The 18,478-nt window shown below is 34.2% G+C and overlaps 1 protein-coding gene across 1 annotated transcript in view; it reads left to right on the top strand.

Annotated features, from left to right (window-relative positions):
- Positions 1-18,478, top strand: part of LOC111061537 (protein phosphatase 1 regulatory subunit 16A) — a gene marked incomplete in the record, with an annotated part of 52,060 nt that overhangs the window by 8,755 nt on the left and 24,827 nt on the right.

An 18,478-nucleotide genomic window follows, 5' to 3' on the forward strand; every position in this document is an offset into this window, starting at 1 on the left:
TTTTGAATGTGAACGGACCAACTAAGTGTGTTTTCAAGATATAGACCTAAAAATTTAATTTCTTCCTTATCATTTACGGAATTAAGTTGTTTTACCTCTGAATTTCTACAAGTAAAATAGAGGAACTTTGTTTTGTTATCATTAAGTAGCAGATGTCTATGATTTAGGTACTTTTTAGTTAATGATATAGAATTGTTACATTTAATTTCTGTTGTGTTCCAGTCCTTATCAGTAATGCACAGACTTATATCGTCAGCGTCTATCAAGCTATCAAAATGAAAAAGTTTTCTCAGGAAAATTTTTTTCCGATTATTACTTTTTGAGATATAAGCGCCTAAAGTTCAAATTTTTGGGACAGAACATTTCTAGTTCGGTAAGAGATAAATCCATGAGATTTAGAGGATATATTCTTCAAGGTATTATTGATATAGTAAAACAAAAATTAAAATATAAATTTTTGAAAAAGTTATTCAATTTACTAAAAATAACTCAATTAAAAGCTATTTTTGGTTATTTTTAGTAAATTGAATAACTATCTTAAAAATTGATATTTTCAGAAATTTTTTGTTTCTAATCTATCCTTTGAATCTCATGGATTTATCTCTTACTGAACTTGAAATGTTGTCCCAAAAATTCAAACTTCAGGCGCATATATCTCTAAAAGTAATGATCGAAAAAAATGTTTTCCTGAGAAAACTTTTTCATTTTGATAGCTTGATAATATACAAATCGAAAAACTTTGAAAAATATCATCAGTAGAAAGTTTATTTTTAGCCTTTGCACAGCCTTAACAATTTCAGTTGTTCTAATCGTTATAATGGTACCAAAATTTTGTTTTTTCTCTCTTGTGAAGGTAGGTCTCATAAAATATCTGAGACTCTCCTATTATCTACGGTATTTTTTTGTATCTTCTCTCTTAAGAACATGTTAGTTCCGCCAGAGACAAACAAGTAGAGACAAACAAACAAACAAGAGACAAACTTAGATTAAACTCACATTTAAACGACTCAGGTCGAGAAGAGACTCGACTCTAGTGGAGAGCATCTGTTTCCAAATGGTGACACTCAGACCAGTCGACTCTAGTCTCCGCGACGTCACCATTTGAAAACACAATCATGCTCTTGACTAGAGTTGAGTCTTCTCGACCTGAGTCGCGTAAGTGTGAGTTGAGCCTTACGCTCATCTTTTCGCTATGGTTTCGTTATGGCTCTCTGGATGCGCTATGGTTTCGCTATGGTTCTCTATGGATGCGCTATGGTTCCCGCTCAATATTTGCAGCCAACTTTGAAATTGATTTTTCCACGAGATTGAAGTTGGCTGGCAGTAATTGTGTATGAGAGAGCAGATATCACTTTCCGGGCATTAATCTCGAAATTTCACTCTAGATCTCATTAGCGAACTGTGTGCATTGTTTCAAGATGACCCCTTTCTCACTCCCACAATTTTCTCAAGCTCTCTTCTTCTCTCGAATAAATTACTCTTTTTAGGGCTTGATGGTTTCAGGAACTAGAAAGAGGAACTGTGTAATCAAACAGTTCCTATAGTGAGGTCCACGTTATAATGGCAGTGGAGAAAGATAGAAGAGCAACGTTGCCGATCCTCTGTCTTGTCAATGCCTTCTATAGACGGTAGCTGATACAGGTTTATTGATGTAATATTAACGGTTCATTCTCGTTTAAAATAATCAATTATATTTTATATAGCAAGAAATTATGTTTTTCAATAATTTACTAATGAAATTAATAAATTTAAATTTATGAATGAAATTTTAAATTTAAGTTGATGAATTTCCATAATTAAGATGAAAAATTTTGTTAAATTATTAATTTTATATTGTTGAAAGGTGATCTGGCAACAAAGCAAAGCGAGAAAGAGATAGCGCTATCCGCTTTGTTGAATGATAGACAAGGATAGCAATACCATTGCCAATCAAACACTGCCATTATAACGTGGACCTCACTATAGTTGAATACTGGAGACAAATAGTACAGATTCAGTGTAGTGTACAAATTTGAAAAACGCTCCTTTTGTGGAATGAATTACTGTAATCCTATTATATTAAGCGAGAAATTTCTGTATTTATATAAATATCTGTTTATTCTTATATCTGGTTATTTTCATATCTGGCTATTTTTATATCTGGTTATTTATGTTTAACGGATTTTGAAAACGATTTTCACTAAATTTGGAAACATAGTAGGTCTATGATATAAAGATTCGATTGCACTAGGTCTCATCCTTGGCAAAACTTGCTGAACGACATTAAAAGGATAATTCATCCTTGGCTGAAACAGCTGTGGATACTAAAAAAGTGAGTATGTGAAAAATCAAAATATCGCATCCCCGAAATTCATAAGATGACGTATAGCCAGCTGTGAAATATAAAGACGATCATTTTAGAGAATTGTGTTTTGTTTATCAATAAAATAAAAATAACGAGCGAAGCTCGGTGCCCCGATATTATACGTTAATAAGCCAATTCTTTCCTTTATTATATTATATATTATTTCATGAATAGACCAATGGAGAGAACACATGTTCAGTATAGATTTGATTAAAGTTAATTAGTCATTGAAGCTTGATAGAATCATTCACAGCCTCTCCATACTATAGTGAGGTCCACGTTATAATGGCAGTGTTTGATTGACAATGGTATTGCTATCCTTGTCCATCATTCAACAAACCGGATAGCGCTATCTCTTTCTCGCTTTGCTGTGTTGTCAGATCGTCTTTTAACAATGTAGAATTAATAGTTTATTAACAAAATTTTTCATCTCAATTATGAAATTATTGAAAAATATTATTTATTGCTTAATAAAATATAATTGATTATTTCAAACAAGAATGAACAGTTGATATTAAGTCAATAAACCTGTATCAGCTACCGTCTATAGAAGGCATTGACAAGACAGAGGATCGGTAACGTTGTTTTCCTATCTTTCTCCACTGTCATTATAACGTGGACGTCACTATAGTTTTCATAGCTTATCAACTATTCTTAGCTTCAGATAGCTTTTTCAATGATATACTCTATGACTCTTTCTATAGGGATATCATCTGTATCAATATAGGTTCCTCATTAAGTAAAATTATGCATTTGTTTCTCCAATGCATTTGTTGCACTTTTAAATGTTTTAGAAAGTCGTTAAGTTATCTGAATGCTGGCGATGTGCTGAAGATTATATTTCTGTGGCTAAAGCTGTATGGTGAAAGTGGTTTAAGCCTATCTCCTTTTGATTTCCGCCATTGAATTCAAGAGATGAAATAAATTTATATCTCTCCTATCAAGCTGACTTTGAATTTATTAAGAGAAAGATTAAAAATATTCTACTTCAGTTTAATTCTAAAAAGCGGTTGAAAAATGTTGATTTAATCCCAAAACGCACTTTGAATTGATCCTGTAAAAGTAGTAAAGTTGAGTTTTTACGAGTTCGCGTTTAGTTCTAACCGCGGTTGAAAAAACGTCGATTTAATCCAAAAACGCGTTGATAATATTAATCCTGGTTTAGATCTTTTAGCATAAAAGATCTGTTGTGAAGCAACTGTTTAAAGATGACTTTGTAATTCAATGTTTCATTTTTGTTTACTCTTGATGATTCTAAGATTGAAGATCTGTTTCAAAACAGCTGCTGTTAAGTGCTTTGTAATTATTGAATGACCTATTTTTAGTTTTCCTCTTGATGACATCCTATTATATTAAGCTAGCAATTTCTGTATATATTTATATGGTTATTTATTTATGTCCAACGGATCTCGAAAACGGCTCTAACGATTTTGTCGAAATTTGAACATAGCAGGTTTTTTGATATAAATATTCGATTGCACTAGGTTTCATCCCTGGGAAAACTCGCTGAAGGACATGAAAAGAATAATTATTATTCATCCTTGGAAAAACATATTATAATTTCGTCGTCTGTCGATAATGGAAGATGCGTGTGGTTGCCTGTGTGGGAGAGAGACAGAATAATTATGTTCAGCTGTTGAACTATTGCAATAAATCAGCAGATCTCATTAGAAGTATTATCTGGCAATATAATAACCAATATAATGACCAACGATATGATTTTATTCAAGATCCATTTTTTTAAAATTAAAGTACCTATATCAAAATTTCCAAATTTGTTAATCATTATTTTCAGCTTTAAGTGATTAGTGAGTGTTATTTTGTTATTAAATTTGGTTTGTGATAAATCTTAATTCGAACTTTTCTGTTATCAAATTTTTGGACTGAAAATAGGAATTCAAAAGTGTATGGAACATACCTACTTTTTGGACTACCGTATTTAAAGTGTATACATAAAAAATTCTGGGAAACAGTTTTTGGCTGTGCTTGATGATTCTAAGATTGAAGATCAGTTTTAAAACAGCTGCTGTTAAGTGCTAATTAAATGACCTATTTTTAGTTTTCCTCTTGATGACATCCTATTATATTAAGCGAGCAATTTCTGTATATATTTATATGGTTATTTATTTATGTCCAACGGATCTCGAAAACGGCTCTAACGATTTTGTCGAAATTTGAACATAGCAGGTTTTTTGATATAAATATTCGATTGCACTAGGTTTCATCCCTGGGAAAACTCGCTGAAGGACATGAAAAGAATAATTATTATTCATCCTTGGAAAAACATATTATAATTTCGTCGTCTGTCGATAATGGAAGATGCGTGTGGTTGCCTGTGTGGGAGAGAGACAGAATTATGTTCAGCTGTTGAACTATTGCAATAAATCATCGAATCTCATTAGAAGTATTATCTGGCAATATAATAACCAATATAATGAGCAACGATATGATTTTATTCAAGATCCATTTTTTTTAAAATTAAAGTACCTATATCAAAATTTCCAAATTTGTTAATCATTATTTTCAGCTTTAAGTGATTAGTGAGTGTTATTTTGTTATTAAATTTGGTTTGTGATAAATCTTAATTCGAACTTTTCTGTTATCAAATTTTTGGACTGAAAATAGGAATTCAAAAGTGTATGGAACATACCTACTTTTTGGACTACCGTATTTAAAGTGTATACATAAAAAATTCGGGGAAACAGTTTTTGGCTGTGCTTGTTGGTCCTTCCCCAATTGATTGAAAGAATTGTGTTCTGTGTATCAATAAATAAATATAAAATGCTTCTATGCTTTGTACTACGGAGCAAAGCTCGGTGCCCCGATTTTTAATTTTATTTGTAGTGTATAGTTTCAATTTCAATTATGATCATATATGTATTCTGTTTTTCAAATTCGAGTAACTCTTTATTCACGAATAACGAGAACCAGGAATCGAACCCGGAACAACTTTCCTCTCTTAAAAACGTTGGTCATTCTATTAGTCATGAACTACAGTTCAAACTCGTGCACCTCCATTACTGAATTTACTATAAATCATGAAGTGAACAACTACAAGACAACCTATTTCGCACTATGTGTAACCTTATCTAAATTTGGGAGAGGAATAGCACAAGGCTACCTTACTTTTTCTCTCCCTATCATTTTGATGATGTACTCATTGTATGAATCAATAAAGAAAGGAATATGAATAAAGTGGTAGTCGATTGAATGAATGGACAGAATGTCCAAGTAGTTTTGAAATAAAGTGATAGTTGAACTACCAGGGTTATTATTTTTTTACCAGGCCAATAGCAAATTGCTCTCACATGAGAAATTTCTCACACTGCTTTTGTCTTGGCCTTTGTGATCAAGTCCCAACATCTGACCAGTTCTCCTTGGTCAGAGTGAGAGGGAGATATAAAAAGGAGGAAAGGAAGAAGAAAAATACAAGTCTAGCCTCCACCGAACGGACGTAGGAGCATTTTATGAAGTTTCATTAAACCTTGTAATTGTAAGCTGTGAGGTGAAATGCATTCAATTTATTTGCCATGAGCTCATAGACTTGTTTCTAATAATTTAGTAAACCTAACTGAACATTCAGTATTCTCATTCAGAGTTAATCCGATTAAACTGTAGTCAATCTGTTTAAACTGTAGTTAATCTGTTGTATAAGTTTGAGAAGGGTCAGTTTTGGGAATAAGCCTGTTGTGTCTCCTCATAGTCTAATAATAATCCTATACTATTAAACGAGCAACTTCTGTTTAGATGTTTGGATGTTTAGATGTTTGTATGTTTGTATTCCACCGGATCTCGAAAACGGCTCTAACGATTTTCACGAAATTTGGAACATAGTAGGTTTATGATATAAAAATTCGATTGCACTAGGTCTCATCCCTGGGAAAATTCGCTGAAGGACATTAAAAGGAGAATAACTATTCATCCTTGTAAAAACATATGATAATTTCGTCGTGTGTCGATAACAGAAGATGTGTGTGCCTGTGTGGGAGATCAGCTGTGTAATCAATCAGCTTACCGTATCTCGCGAGAAATATTATCTAGAAATTTTAATAGACTCGATCAAAATAATCTGATTTGTTGACATGACATGGTATATCATTCTAAATTAGAGTATACTAGTAGTTCTGTGAACAGTAGACCTCACGCAGTATTCTCATCCACAAGTACCAGATGTCAACTGTTTTAAATGTTAACAAACTCAGTTCACGTTTGGATTTTTGTATTCCATGATGATATAATTCATCCAGTTCCGTGATGATCTTTCTATCTGATGAAAATTAATTTTTTTAGAATCAAAAATATTATAATTTCTCCAGCATTATTAAGTTCATTTGTTTATTTTTATTCACCTATTGAATTAGTTTTTTTTTGAAAGTGAGAATATTGATACTGATGGGCACGCATAATAATACCATGACTGCAAAACAAAATATTGAAACCAAAGACCTTAAAGCTGCGATTAAACCAAATTTATTAAAAAAATGTTAATAACTCAATCCTTTTAGATTATATTAGATTGAACATAACTTATCATACACATGATGAACATATGTGTTTGTCAACTTCTGTTCAATCTAATAGAATCTATAAGGAAAAGTTATAACCATTTTGCTAATAACTTTGGTGTAAACCCAGCTGTTGTAAATTCTGTTCTCCTATCTATTTACACTGCCATCATAACGTGGACCTCACTATAAAACATCCTCCTCTCAACAATCCCCAATTTTAAATTATTCAAAACCATTTCCAACTCATCTCGTTCATAGATATAAAAATCTCCCGCTTAAAAGAAGAAAACTCACTCCTTCTTCGTCTAATATTCATGGATTTTTCAATTACCCTCATAGCGTACTTGAAAGGACTCGTAAAATCCCCATGAAAACCGTCTCTCATAGAGCTAAATAAATATAGAGGGGCCTCGTTAACTAGACTGTTTACTTAGGACCTTGTGCAAAGGAATCTCGTAATAGGGGTTATTTTCCCGCGCTTTGTGAAAGCAAACACTTTCACAAGATGGCGGGGGATTGGGGTAGAAATAGCTTACCCCACACGAATTACCACCCATAACACGACTTGGTGGTATAATCGATTTCACGTCGAGTAAGGTCGCCAAACGTCGATGTACCCGAAAGTGTGTTCACATACTGAGCAACCTGTCAGCTATTGTGATATTCAGATCGAACTTGCAGCGTTTTCTGTAGATAGCATCAATGCTTTCCAATTGCACAAACGTCTGTTGAATTTTAATCACAATTAAATGCCACGAGAGCCAGAGAGACTTCATCTCAAAAAACTTTTTCTGATTGGTTCTCATGGAATTCAACCATTATTAAAATTTAACAGGCTTTTGAGCGACTGGGCCATGATGTTCTAACGGCCAGTCAGGCTTAATCTATATCATAATAAAGGAATGAACTAGCTTATACACGTACGAGATAAGAAATTCACGAATGACGCATCATCAGGTCTTAACTACTGGACTGATTAACTTGAAGTTTTGCATATAGATTCCTTATTTACCGAGGATGGTTATAGGCCTATTTCAAATTCCTCTACATTTTAGTAGATCGTGTTTTCAGTTTGTCAAGGCTGATTAACTTTAAATTTTGCATATAGATTCTCAATTTACTGAGGATGGTTATAGGCCTATTCCAAATTCCTCAACATTTTAGTAGATCAAGTTTTCAGTTTGTCAAAAACTGATTAACTTGAAATTTTTCATTTAGATCCTCAATTTACTGAGGATGATTATAGGCCTATTTAAAATTCCTCAACATTTTAGTAGTTCAAGTTTTTAAGTAGTTCAATCATCCTCGGTTATAGGCCTATTTCAAATTCCTCAACATTTTAGTAGATCAAGTTTTCAGTTTGTCAAGGCTGATTAACTTGAAATTTTGCATATAGATTCTCAATTTACTGAGGATGGTTATAGGCCTATTTCAAATTCCTCAACATTTCAGTAGATCAAGTTTTCAGTTTGTCAAAAACTGATTAACTTGAAATTTTTCATTTAGATCCTCAATTTACTGAGGATGATTATAGGCCTATTTAAAATTCCTCAACATTTTAGTAGTTCAAGTTTTTAGTTTGTCAAATACTGAGGATGACAACTATTCCCTTTGCGGAGCACGGGTTACCTGCTAGTCATAGAATAAAACAATCTTAAACAGAAGTTTTTTCATGCTTTTAAACGAACAACTGGGCAATCGGCTACTCTCTGATCGAGCAATTAACAGAAGTTTTTTCATGCTTTCAATCGAACAACTGAGCAATCGGCTACTATCTTTCAAATTCAAATTGGTTTATTCATAAAATATTACATATTCACAAAATATAAAAGTGTTATAAATTACATGAATAAATTCTCCCTGCCTGGATGATTTGTCCGTGTGCAGGGAGGAGTCGCAAATTATCAGACAGAGGGCAAACACTAGCAATAATAAAATACATTACAAACTATGAATAATAAATAAATTTGAAAGAATAATAAGAGAGTTTATTATAATAATAAATATCAAAACTAAAGATAGGAAAAAAACAATAAATAAATAAAATAAAAGTGTCAGCTTGACGGCGGTTAAAGGGCTGAGTTGGGAGTAATATAGCTTTATTAGCGTGGTACTGTGTGTAATATTTGAATGGTATTTTGTGTTCAGAACTAGAAATATTCATCTAGAAGAGCCTCCGCAGCATCTGATCGAGCAATTAACATAAGTTTTTTCATGCTTTCAACTGGGAAATCGGCTACTATCTGATCGAGCAATTGCTAGAAGGGTGGTGCTCTGTGCGGGGTGGTTCTCTGCAGGAGGGAACAGATTGGGAAAACTGGCACCAGAGTTCAGCACCAGCTATGGCAGGGAAATTCAGGTCAATCGCAAACCCTGTCCTAGCTCAAAGCTTTTCCAACTGCAGCCTCGACCATTGCTAACATTTTCCGGATGAATTGGCTGAAATTGATTCTGACATGTTGTCATACGGCGATCCGATTTCAATTAATTGGGGTGCATTTATTGATCATTTATTAGCTGCCCACCCTTGAAAGCCACCCTCATTCAAAAATCTCCATCCCAAGTTGAAAGATCCAAATAAAACCTGTCGACTTTTCTGGTCGGGCCGGTAATACGGACAGTTTTGCAGGCTAGAAATCGGTTGTGAAAAGTGAAAATTGCCGAATTTTTCGCGAAAATGTCGGGAAAATACAAGATTAGCTCTCCGAATTCACCGTCGTCTTCGTCTTGCTTCTGTCAGCGAAGCTGTTGTAAAAAGGTGAGCTCAAATAATTGCAAGTTTTTAATGATTTCGACGAATTTAATTTTTCTCCAAAATCGAGAACCACTTATTCCCGATTATTGGGAGTGTTAATTAACTTTAGATTAATTAACTTGAAATAATAAAAGAGTTAATTAACTACTTATATTTTTCATTTATCTAGCTTCTTCAATAGCCTAATAAGTTAGAAGATAACTATTTTTCATTAAGGAGTGGTACTTCCCACAAATGCATATAATCATAATTAAATGTTTTTTTTAATATAATATATATATATATATAATAAATCAATTTCTTCTGAGGATTCAGAACTATAGTGAGGTCCGCGTTATAATGCCAGTATTTGATTAGCAATGGTATTGCTATCCTTGTCTATCATTCAACAAAACGGATAGCGCTATCTCTTTCTAGCTTTGCTCTGTTGTCAGATCGTTTTTTAACAATGTAGAATTGATAATTAATTAACAAATAAACATCTTAATTATGAAAATTCATTATAAAATTATTTACATATAATGTTTTGCTCTTGATCATTTTAAAAGAGAATTAACAGTTAATATTACATCAATAAACCTGTATCAGCTACTGTCTATAGAAGACAATTGACAAGACAGAGGGTCGGCAACGTTGTTCTGCTATCTTTATTCACTGCCATTATAACGTGGACCTCACTATATAATAATTTTTGGAAGTTTTAGATAAGTGAAAGTTTTGATAAAGTGGTTTTTAAATTGACAAGAGGTACTACAGTATTTTGAGTTGTTCCAGCGAGAACAATACTAGTAGTTCTGTGAACAGTAGACCTCGCGCTCAGTATGTTATATTGACCTGTTGTTATGTTTACTCAAAAATTAATAAATAATTTATCAATTTAAAATGTCTAGAAAAAAATCCTAAATAATCCTTTCTGTCCTATCGTACCGTGACGTGTCGTCCCGGAATGTGAGTGTGAGCGCTGTTATCAGGTCTGGCTGCAACTGTCTACTAACGTTGATGGAAAGATACATTTTCAAAATGTTTTTGAACGAGTAGTATTATAGTCAACTGTCTGCTAACGTTGATGGGAAGATACATTTTCAAGATGTTCGATGTTTTTGAACGGGTAGTATTTTAGTCCACTTGACAGCTGATTTATGACTAGTAGTTCTGTGAACAGTAGACCTCACGCAGTATTCTCATCCACAAGTACCTGATTGAAACTATAGACCTTATGGAAATACAGCAATAGACTGGCTTCTCCACACATCTGTGTAATCACTTGTCAGCTGATTTATGATGAAAAATTCTATACTATGATTTCTACTCTAATATTGGCGTATGGAGGAGGCTCCTTTTTCGTTTTATATTATCCTTGAAATGCAAAATTTCCAAAAACCTTGTATATACGTCTACGCGCAATTAAAAAAAGGAACATACCTGTCAAATTCCATGAAAATCTATTACCGCGTTTCGCCGTAAATGCGCAACATATAAACATTTAAACATTAATAGAAATGCCAAACCGTCGACTATAATCTTAGACCTCACTTCGCTCGGTCAATAAAATGTATGCTGGGAGTACAAATTATAGCATGATCAGTAATAGATAGAGCTTTGATATTGGAAAAAAATATGATTTTGGTTGAGAGTCTTGGATAAGTAGTATACCTCTTATATGTTGTGATAAGGTATCAGACCGCTTAATCTGAAGCTCATACATTCCAACGTTAGTAGACAGAAGGTTGATCACTCACAGGTGTAAGATTCGATGTGGTGGGGGGAACGCCGGCGTGACGTCACGTGTAGTAAAAATGTGATAGAGTAACTACACTGAGCATACAGTTTATCCACTGTATCTTCAAATTCATCGTCATTTATTCCCCTCAAGATTGATCTAAAACTGTGAAATTCTCCATATTTATAGTGAATGGATCACGGATTCTAATGATGTTGTTAAATATTTCTATGAATAAAATGAAGTTGAAAGTTTTTCAAGAATCTTAAAACGTGACACGAAAAAGTTAATAAGCTGGGAAAGCGTTAGAAGACAACGTTATACTATTATAATTTCAGATTAACCCATAAAAAATCTTGATAAACCAATCCATTGCAATAAACCGATCCTGATAAATCTGATGCATCTCATTCATATAAATGCACTGATCACAATATGCTGGTATCGAGCACATGTTCTAAGAGATTCAAAATATCTCATCCCCGAAATTCACAAGCTGATGTATAGCCAAACTACAAAATATAAACACGACCTAGAAGATGAAGAAACCTTAAGGTTTCTTTCAAACCTAAGGGTTTGAAAGGGAAGGTTAGGAGATGGGGTTTTTTCTTTCAAATGGCAAAATGCTTGTATTATTTAAATGTTTTGATAATTATTGTAAAGCAGATATAGAAAGCTTGCATGTCAGAAAATGTTTGTGTCATATAATTTGACTATACGTCACCGTATGATTTTCAAGAATGCGATATTCTGCCTACTCTGTACTACAGCCTACGTCACGGCTGCAGTTCCCCCACTCCAATTGCATATCAAAACTTTGACTGCCACCTATACCTGAGAAAAAATGTCTATTCTGGCCAACCTCCATTTTTCACATTATACCTATGCAATTTTGTATGTAATCAACAACTATTCATATTAGAACAACTTTTTATAAGAATTGAAGCTTCAATCCAAATTTTAAAATGTGGTGACACGTTGGTCTCACGCGGCCAGAATTGAACTTGGAGACCATAACGGCCATGTGAAGCCAATGTGGCACCACACATTTCTAATCGCTGCTAAGGTCTTTTTGTGGACAAAATGGATCACTATTCACATAAAATATCCATGTAAATATAATAAAATTGATTTAGGTACCTAATTTGAAAAAAAATGATAAATGATATGATAAGTTACATTTTTATTTAGTCAAAATAAAATATGGAAAAAAATCAAACTTAGACTACTCAATATTACATGAATGGGCATCAAAAAACATTCATGGCAAATATCCATGTCAATATTATGAAATTGATTTGGGTATCTAATTTGAAAAAGTCAGAAGCACACTGCAAGAATTTATGTTTACGTAGTCAACATTGGAAACACAGACTTGTAATAAACAGACTGCTTTGTCATGGTACCAACTGCACAAAATAATAGTATAGTGAATAACATGTGTCATAAAAACAAAGCAAGCAGCTGATCTCATTATAATGCTAAACATCTGAATTATAAAACAAATAATATTGTGATAGAATAATTTTTTTGAGGCTAAGTTTAATTTCAATATGTTGTTTTTTTTCAATGGCATGATAAAAATGTAACAAACTGGAATTTGCCCCAGGCCACGGCGGTTTCAGGACCTACTGGCCATGCACTTTGTAATAGCACACAAACAAATACAAAATGTGAAGCCACTGTGGCACCATACGGCTGTATCTGAGAGAATTACGTGTGAGTCCACAGTGGATTCACGCGGCTGGTGTGGACAGATACTGTGTGAGTCCAAGGTGGACTCACGCGGCATACTATAGATGAGTGACCAACCTTCTGTCTACTAACTTTGCATACATGCTCATACATGGCTCTGGCCAGCAGATAGCCTTCCAACGGGAGAACCAACAACACGACGATTAGATGCGCTTCTTTTTCCTGGGAATTGACTTATCCGACAATTTTCTTCAGATAAGGATGAAGATATGATTTCCCAAGTGCCTTCCTTTGATTACTTCCTCGATTAAATTAGCTATCATGTTGATACAAGTATGTAGTTCTATTTCATTCCATGGATATCCACCACAACAATACCTTGAACCCGACCAAAGAAAAATGAATAGTTGATTAATATGGACATAATGTTTGTACCTGACATTAGTATGTTTTCCATGGAGATAAAGACGTACTCAATACAACGATTCTTTGCCTCTTGCCTGCCTCTGAAGCCTCTTGAAATTTACTTTCTACCGTTCATTTCCACTATACACAAACCAAACATGCTATCAACGAGTGTGACCGCAAATTATTGATGATGCGTGTAGTAGATCATGATTGAAGAGAGAGAGAGAGAGAGAGAGAGAGAGAGAGAGAGAGAGAGAGAGAGAGAGTGAGAGAGAGAGTGAGAAGAAGAAGAAGAAGAAGGACTGAGAAAGAAGAAGACAGAGAAACTTCGAACTTCCTCCTCATCTTCTCATCTCTATTATCAACATGAACGAAACTGGTTAGAAGCGAAGAGATAGAGCAATAGAGCAAGATGAGAAGATTAAAAAGAGTGTTTGTATTACTAGTTAATACTCCTGCAATGCAATTACTGTGCTATATACTTGAGCAGCTGCAATCTACAATACTTATCTACTACTAGTAACTAGTAAATACTTAGCGTAGTTACTTATCAACTAGTGAAATCGAACATAATCCAACAGTAACAATCTAACCTGAATGACCTCTTCAACTTGACTTCACTTTCTTCTCAGGATTACGGTATCCAGTTTCTGTGGTGGGTGGTTTGGTAAGAATCAAGGGTCAATTGGCGATATCACCAGAATAATGAGAAAGTGAATAGCACAGGATTATATTGTTGAGTTCGCATACCAGCAAACTGTTTGTCCTTGAATTCCCGGTTTCTAACGTCAGTAATTTAACGTCAGCTTAATGGAATTACAGGTTCAATTCATATAAATTTGTTTGTTTCGTACTTGTATACCTTTTTATATAAAACGTTTGTTTATTATTATTATTATGGATCAAATTCCCTTTTATGGAAATCGCTGAGTATTTACTTTGGATGCCGTACTAGATCCTTATTTCTTCGATTCTCCCAATTTTTTTTTTCATTATGGCCGATATAACCTCACCTCTATCTTGGGAAAAGACCACATTCCTCCTCTTAGGGCCGGTTTCCGAGCTCGAGATTTAGCTAAGTCCTAGACTTTAAACAGCAGGAGTCAGAAAATCTGCTTTCCGAAACGGGTCGTAGTCGCATTCATTGTCATAGTCATGTTTGAATTAAATTTCGAAAAAATAGAAAATTGAACACAAAATAAAATAAAGAGAAAATAGTGTAAAGTTTCAGCTTTTTGAATTATTTAGGAATGTCTTATTTCGTCAAGTAAATACGTTTCCAATTATAGAAATGTGAAAATAAAAACTACGACTTCTGTTATAAAAGCTGCGACTACGCCCCGTTTTGGAAAGCCAATTTTCTGACTCCAGCTGTTTAAAGTCTAGGACTTAGCTGAATCCCGAGCTCGGAAACCGGCCCTTAATTTCCAATGGGCGTATTTCCCACTTTGCAACACTCCTGAATTGGGTTCTGTCAAATATTATGTCAATATCAGATAAGTCCTTCAGTACATTTTTAATCCAATTTTCCCCCTGTCTTTTTGCTCTTCACAAAATGTAGGATTCTCTCCGTCATTCGCTCCCCCGGCAGTCTCATCAGATGTCCAAATAATTTTAATTTGTTTATTATTACAGAGTCTGTACTCTTGTTCGATAGTGAGTGCACGAAAACGGGTTAAATTTTAACCGTGATTAGTTTCACGAGAACCAATCAGAGAAGGCCTTTTTTATAAGACGGCTTCTCTGATTGGTTCACGATTAAAATCTAACTGGCTTTTGTGCAGCTGGCACTAAATAAGATCTAAGTAAGGTTTTTTTGGAATAGAAGGCTTCTTTGAAACAAACCACGTGAAACAAACCACGATTAAAATTTAATAATTATTGTTAAACGAAGATTCAAATTAAATGATGTAAATCGCCCTGAAGACTTATGCTATTGCAAATTGACAACAGGGTAAACAGCTAGATGGAAATTCGATGAGCGCTACTATACAAAAATTATTTTTCAGCCCGGGAATCGAACCCAGTACCTCCTACCGTTAGGAATGCTTACCCTTACTCAGTCTGGGAAGTTTTAAAGGTGAATAACAGCATTTAATTTGGATTTTCATTTAACAATAATTCATTATCATTTGAATGAATACTTTCTCTCTGTAATTTCTATCTGTAGATTAAAATTTAACCAGCTTTCGTGCAACCGGCAGAGGTTTTTCGAAAAGAATGGTTCTCGTGAAATTAATTACGATTAAAATTCAACCGGCTTTCGTGCTTCCATTTCCGAGCTCGGGATTCAGTTAAGTTCTAGACTTTAAACAGCTGGAGTCAGAAAATTGGCTTTCCGAAACGGGGCGTAGTCGCAGTTTTCATGATAATCTTTCTCATTTCTATTATTTGAATATTTTTTCCTTGACGAAATGAAACATTCCTAAATAATTAAAAATAGCTGAAACTTTACACTATTTTCTCTTCATTTTATTTGGTGATCAATTTTCTATTTTTCAAAATTTAATATAAACGTGGACTGCGACTACGCCCCGTTTCGGAAAGCCAATTTTCTGACTCCAGCTATTCAAAGTTTAGAACTTGGCTAAATCCCGAGCTGGGAAACCTTTTGTAGCTTTTTACAATTCTAGATTGATTTAGTTTCATTCTCAATTTCTAAATGATCCCTTCTTCATAATACATTATAAGGTGGACAGGAATGATTTCTATGATGTGAGAAACAGTTTGAAAAGAGATAAACTTTTCTAAAGCAGGCAATAGTTGCTTGGAACCAGAGTTGTAGTCATATCGACAATATCTCGAGTTTTTCACAATTCGAGACTGTTTTGGTTTCATTCTCAACTTTATACATTTCTCCTTCTTCCTAATCCATTATCAGGTGAACAGGAATGATCACTCAGCTTTCTATGATGTGAGAAACAGATTGAAAAGAGACTCACCTTTACTAAAGCAGGCAATAGTTGCTTGGAAAATTAGTTGTAGTGATAAAGCAGGGGCGCCATTTAGGGGGGCAGGGGGGGCCTAGGCCCCTCTAAGGATCAGATAAATATTTAAAATACGGGTCTGTCTACACGAATCCATAGAATCTCATTCTGATTTAATACTTTTTAAACAGTAGTAGTATAATTCCTTCTTCAGTATCAACAATGTAGCGAAATTGCCTTGAAAGTATGGATACGGGTACAGAGTAATAAAGAATATAGTTTTCTCTGTGGTATAGTTGAAGCTTGGATATAGAATGGGTACAATATTATTGATCAGGGCACAATAAGTGAGTTATTGCATAAATTTCAACGTGAGAATAATTGACAAGTTGCAAGATGTCACAATGAAAGCAAAAGAAAGAGAGAATTATTGGAAACAGCTTAATGTTTTTTTAGCTTTTACTGAAAGTTAATTTCCAATCAGAATATGATCCCAATGAAATTGTTGAAATTATCATTGTAAAAGAAAAATTTTCCATTATTTTAAGAAATCTGTTTCAGTGTAGTCCTATTTTAGGGCCTCTCTGTAGACCTATATTTCTAATGGATATTATTTTTCATGATTTAATAACTGATAATGTATATGTTTGTATTGATACTTCAACCACATTTGAATAAAACTGGGAAAAATGAAGCATATAATAACATCTTCCAATGTAACATTTATGGGGAAAAACCAAGGACCCTCTATCCTTTGGGGGTATTCCTCCCCCCTACTACCTCTTGGTTCTTGCCCCCCCTCCCTCCTAGAAGTTTGGTGAAATGGCGCCACTGAGTGATATCGACAATATCTTGAAGTTTTCATAATACGAGATTGTTTTGGCTTCATTCTCAACTCATAAATTATATCTACCTTTTCCTTCATTCATCTATCATCCATTAAAGAATAGGAATGATCACTCTGCTTTCTATGATGTGAGAAACAGATTGAAAAGAGACTCACCTCTACTAAAGCAGGCAATAGTTGCTTGGAAACGAAGTTGTGGTGATACTGACAATATTTCGCTCCATCTTGGTTGAATCATAGTGGAGAAAGTTTCGATTTCAGTAGCAAAGCGAGTGCAGCAGTCGAGTTGTTGAAGAGGAAAGTTCTCTCTAGTATATGGGAATGTTGATATGCTGTGATATACGAGACTTTCTTGCAATCCCTTTGTCTAGCAAAGAGAGCTTGTTATTACATTCTTGTCGGGAATGCAATAAAAATATAGTAAAAGTAGTCAGGAATAGTGTAGTACTGAGTACTGAAGTAGTACTATTATTGTACTACTAACATGTGACCCGTGCTTTGCACCAAGGAAAATTTGGTGGTCTAAGATGCAATATCCTTATGTCCAGGACAGACAGAAGAAAAGAATAATTATAAACTAGTATTTCTGTGAACAGTAGACCTCGCGCAGTATTCTGATCCACAAGTACCTGATTGAAACTATAGACCTTATGGAAATACAACAATAGACTGGCTTCTCCACACATCTGTGTAATCACTTGTCAGCTGATTTATGATGAATAATATTCTATAGTCTGATTCCACCCTTATATTGGCGTATGAAGGAGGCTCCTTTTTCCTTTTATATTATCCTTGAAATGCAAAATTTCCAAAAACCTTGTATATACGTCGACGCGCAATTAAAAAAGGAACATGCCTGTCAAATTTCATGAAAATCTATTACCGCGTTTCACCTTAAATGCGCAACATTTAAACATTAAGAGAAATACCAAACCGTCGATTGAATCTTAGACCTCACTTCGCTCGGTCAACAAGAATGAACTGTTGATATAAACCGATATCAGCTATCATCTATCTATACAGCTAGAAGGCAGTGGCAAGTCTGAGAATTGGCAACGATGTTATCCTATCTTTCTCCATTGCCATTATAATGTGGACCTCACTCGGCCAATCCCAGCTATATGTTAACAAAGGTCGTGACTCAAGAATGTGCCCCGTATATAATATATATACTGTAAACTATATATTGTATGTATATAGCTGTAAATAGTGCCTGGACCACAGAAGAAATAGAAGTACAGTACTCCTCCAGTGAGATTGACTGGCAGCATTTT

This window comes from Nilaparvata lugens, chromosome 5 (assembly GCF_014356525.2).
Source record: "Nilaparvata lugens isolate BPH chromosome 5, ASM1435652v1, whole genome shotgun sequence".
Lineage (NCBI taxonomy): Eukaryota > Metazoa > Arthropoda > Insecta > Hemiptera > Delphacidae > Nilaparvata > Nilaparvata lugens.